The sequence below is a fragment of the Notolabrus celidotus genome, chromosome 2, assembly GCF_009762535.1.
Source record: "Notolabrus celidotus isolate fNotCel1 chromosome 2, fNotCel1.pri, whole genome shotgun sequence".
Lineage (NCBI taxonomy): Eukaryota > Metazoa > Chordata > Actinopteri > Labriformes > Labridae > Notolabrus > Notolabrus celidotus.
Window position 1 is genome coordinate 34,540,765 of NC_048273.1, and position 5,095 is coordinate 34,545,859.

Consider the following 5,095-nt stretch of genomic DNA (forward strand, 5'->3'; position numbering starts at 1 on the left):
TAATTTTGCTTTGGTGGTGTAGACTCACAGCCCCTCTGTAGTTTGATGTCCATACAGTCTGTAAATAGTAGACAACACATTTGATGCTAAAGTCGGTGTACCTTTCTTTAAGTTATGTTTTGTTATTATTTTCATTTATTTATCCTATTAATGTTCATATTTTTATTCATACATACTCACTTGTCTATTTGTAATTTTATTCTTTTGATGGATTTGTCTTTGTCAGATCGGCTCCTTTATTGTTATTGTTGATTGTCCTGTGTGGATAATGTGTTCTGTCAGTTATTGTGTTATGATGTTGTAAAAATGTGAGAAATAATAAAAAACTTTTGTCATAAAAAAACAAAGTAAAGAGATCATGAGATAAATCATTGATCAACAGATCAGATTGATTAGACTGTTTTCTGTCTGGTTGGTGGATGACGTTAAAGATCAGGTTACAAATCTCTGAGCTCGTCTGGCTGGAAGCACGAGCCTGAGGCGACCCTGAGGCTGAGAGAGATGTTCTCACACACACTACATGGAGAGTGAGTGGGTGTGTGAGTATTGTCAGGTATGCTGTTAAATCAACAACAAGACAACACACACTTCAACACAGAGCACTGACGTTTCATACAGCACCAGAGACAGAGATATCAAGAGTGATAATTTCCTCTGTTGTTTGAGACGTAAGTCAGGATGTTCAGGGTGGGCAAGATCCCTCCACTTTGAATTGGGGTCTTGCTCACCCAGTCAGAATTCTATGATCACCTGTTCACTAAACATTATGATGATTATTACCAACTCCCCTCAAATTGTTTTGATACGACATGTGTGGTCAGAGTGTCTCTGGTGTCACATTTGAGGTTGAGAATTAACCACCAATCATTGTTCTGGGTTTGTGACCAATCAGAATCCAGACTTTAAAACAGCTGGGTCATAGTGATGCATTCATGTGATTGAAGGTAATTTGCAGTTAAAACTGACAGTATCATGTTATATGGTTTGCTACTTGATGTGGTCAAAGGATTGTTCTGCAGTCAGATGATGTGGACTAAAGACATACAGTATGTCAATTAACTCCACTTGACTAAATTAAAAAGACAACATGCCATCACTTTGACTTTTTAATGAGACTGCTTTTATACATTCAAGGGCGCAGGGAATTTTCTCTCCACTCCATACTTTGAATCACTCCATCAGCTGACAGTGCAAGAGGGATGGAAAGGTTAAGAGGAAGAAACCAGCAAAAGGATAACTGCTGATGCTGGGTTATCACCATCAGATGTAGAATCTGTGAATGAAAATGAATGATAACGTGAAAAAATGAGACTCAGAAAGCACAAATTATCATTTTCATTGTTCCTGTGAACTGACAATACTAACTGAAATATAAAAGAAGCATCTATAAACAGATCAGATTACCTAAAACACAATGGTTCTGTAATGTTGGTCTAAACTTGTGATGTATTGGACTTGATTTACAGTGTGTTTGTGTTGAAATCTGCTTGTGTTGACTTGTGACTTGCTGGACTTTGGATCATATCTGTTTTTGAATCTGTTGGTCTTCACTTGGGACTGTTTGGTCTTGAATTTTGACCTTTTGATCTTGATATGAGATCTCTTTATCTTGACATGAAATGTGACTGCCTTGACTTGAGTCTTGTTTATCTTGTCTTGGGACCTCATACTCAAATATCTCTCTTTCTCATATTGGGAATTAAGAGCGCCAGCTGGTAGCTTTTAGCTTGATAAACCTGGAGGAAGGAGAACTGATCACTCTAAAGTGAAAGTTAAGGTTTGTTTTTGGGTGAATTGCTCACTTGCATGGTAGAATAAATATCAGAGTACAATGGTCTTTGGTTATCCCTTAAATGGGCCCACTGTGTTGGCTGAACTGAGCTTATTCCACAGACACGTTACCATAAAGACTCCCTGAGGAGTTTTCATCCCCTCTCTCAATCTTAATAACAGACTCTTCCACGCAGCGCAGTCATCGTTAGGTCAGACCTGGCTTTGGTTTGTGTCTTCATCTCCTCTTCTCCATCCACTACTGCAACTACCCTCTCTCTCTCTCTCTCTCTCTCTCTCTCTCTCTCTCTCTCTCTCTCTCTCTCTCTCTCTCTCTCTCTCTCACCAAACACAATTAATTTCTCTGCTGTAATCTGTCCTCCAGGTTTGGCACTAGGATTCCTGCTGTTTTGAAGAAAGTCGACATGCAGTTGGAAAAGCTCCTCGTTATGAAAACTACTTGTTTATACAATCTGACAGCCTGGCTTTGCTTGCTCTTGGGTTCCCCTAAAGATCAATAATGTTGTGCAGACAGCAATGGTAGGATTACATAAACAGCTCTGATGATGAGGGCCCCATACTCAGCATCACAGCTCTGTACGCCGTGGAGACACAGTGCCTCTCACTTTCACGTATCTGCTTCTTCTCTCTTGGAAGCTGTCTGCAGTCAAAAGCAGCATGCATGCAAATTCACCAAAAAGAAGCCCACAGATTCTTATAAAGTCCTGCTGGCCTGATTGCTCTGCTGTAAACAGTTATATCCTTGCTCTGCAGATCCAGCCATGCTCAGCTACCCTGCACAGATTCTAAACCCTATATGGTAAGCATAGTAAAAACACTCCGGGTTAGGACCCAAAACAGATTATTCATAGGGACCTCTGTTTATGGAAGTGTCACTGTCCTGAAGTTTCACATTTTTCTGATGGTTCCTGTCCTCTGCAGCAGCCCAGCTGCATAAAATCTCACTCTGAGAACATGGACCAGTGAAATATTAACCCCTGTAGTCAGCATGCATTTGTGCATTCAGATATAACATCTCAATGCCATAAATCCCTTACCATCAATATGTCACACACGCAGGATTACAGTCGACATCCATTAAAAAGCCACGCGTTCTTAAGCACCTGTGAGACCTCCTCAGGCCAGCAGATGTTGCTCTCCATCGGGTTACATCAGCTGTTCAGTTTATTGAGCATGCACGTGTGTTTCATTTTTTCAGCATTTCCCAATAATGAAGGAAATTTACTGGAGTGCTAACACCTCAGCGCTGATATAAATCAGACTGTGATATGACGCAGAGCAGAGCGTCGTGACTTTGCTGGTCCAGCAGTGAGAGCTGTGAGACACACAGACAGTGTTTAGGTTGATTTACTAATGCATTGCCCAGCTGGACCCTCCTCCACTTTCTTATTATGGAGGACTCAAAGAGTAAGAGGCTGCGGAATAAAATCAGGTTGTATGAGATTGTATAATGTAAGGTTGTTTAGTAATGCATTACATTTGGTTGTTTACTTATTCTGTTTAATACTGTCACACACCTCCCTCTTGGGATGCCTCACTTCTTGCCTTTGTGTTTTCCCTCCTTTATGATTTGGAGCCCCGTCCTTATTGTCTTCACCTGTGTGTTATAAGCGTCACCTGTGTCTGATTACCTCCTGGGGATTTAGTCTGTGGTTTTTTTTCCTTCTGATCCCGTTTGTTCTGCTCCACTGTTCAACTCTTGCTCCTTGTGGATTTTTCGCATAGCTCTATTCACCTGGTTGGTCAGGTTTTTGTTGGGCATCAATCTCAGAAATACAAGAATCTTGGTACAGATGTCAACTTCTTAATAATCTGGTGTCTGGTTCTGCAAGTGCTTGCAAAAAATGACTTCCAGGCCTAACATCCTTTCCTGTGCTGCGTTGTTGTCTACAATATAAAAACTGTCATTTCTTGGTCTGTTCATCCCCCAAGATAATGCTTATAAATTTGTTTCTTGTACTGGTAGGTCTGACTTCAACAGTAGAAACATACACCTCAAGCTGGTTTATGTCAGTGACATAAACCAAAAAAATTTAACTTGTTTTCTTGTGATTTACTTACAATTTACAGGTCTTAAGTTTGCCAAAATAACATCACCATACAAATTTGTAAAAAGAAAAAATGCCAACTTTGCCACGTCTGTCCCTAAAAAGAATACAACTTTTTTAAATGTTCATTGAACAAAGGTTTTGAATGATCATTTCAGATGCATTTCAGGAAATCAGGAAGCCTAACCACTGATTAGCTATTGCCACACAGTGTCAAGCAGATTTGTCTCAGGTTGACATTTTTTATCTGCAGATTGTATGCTGCACTAATCAGAAAAGTTAGAATTAAAAGGAATGAAGGAAGTGCCTCTGCTAGCTTGTAAGACAAACCACTATACACAAGGGTGATGGTAGTCTAAGATGTTTTTGCTTTCTATGTCATATATTTCCTCCAGATCTACTTTTGTCTTTTAATAGTGACCCTGTGAGATATCAGGGATGTGGAAACTGTATTCTTTGGTTTAAATGTCTTCAGTTGTGAGAGATTGTCAGACTTTGGTGTCTTTTCAAAGAATTATAGTTGGCACTGATAAGACTACATTATGATTTTATTGCATAAATCTAAACTTCAATTCCAAGTCACATGACAGTTGGTTGGCTAAGCAGTTCAGAAATGTAATTTCACCTGATTATCATTCAGAGATCAGAAGGATTTATGCTCGGCCATCAAAGCTTTATTAGAACAAGTGCTCTGATCATATCAAAGGTTTATACTGAAAATACTTTCGGCCCAAACCAACACCATTACGTTCAGCTCCTCGCTGACCCTCAAACATCAACTTGACTGCCTGCTCAAATCTCTGTCCATGTAATGTGTAATTGGACTTGTAAGGCAGCCTAACCCTAACCCATATAAAGCAGCCTGTGTCTCAAACCCTTTAACGTCCTGATCCAGTGGAAAAAGTCTAACTTTATGAAATTTTCCATCTGCATCTCCAGCTGAGGATTATTCAGACTGTAAGTCTTTCATTGGCTTCATGTAAGTGACTGAATCCTGCTTTTGAATTTTCTTCATGGTTGATAGTTTATGTTCACAAATACTGAGTAAAACCATCTATTTGAAAGGAATGAACTCAGATGAACTCAGATGAAATTAAATGCATGCCTTGAACACCGGTTAAAAGCACGGAGTGTGTTTGGCTGTTAGTTTTAGGACCCATCTGTATATGACTGGTTCTTGTAGTTTGCCTCAGTGACCCTGTATTGTCAAAGAGACAGCATTGACACACTTTGGCCCATCCTCTTAACAATATTTA

The 5,095-nt window shown here is 39.7% G+C and overlaps 1 long non-coding RNA gene across 1 annotated transcript; it reads right to left on the reverse strand.

Annotated features, from left to right (window-relative positions):
* Positions 1-1,122: 1,122 nt before the first annotated feature.
* On the reverse strand, positions 1,123-3,368 carry LOC117808438. The gene is made up of 3 exons (XR_004630321.1): positions 3,309-3,368; positions 2,829-3,206; positions 1,123-1,273 (listed from the first exon to the last, which is right to left on the reverse strand). It is a non-coding gene; the product is annotated as an uncharacterized LOC117808438 (long non-coding RNA).
* Positions 3,369-5,095: the final 1,727 nt, after the last annotated feature.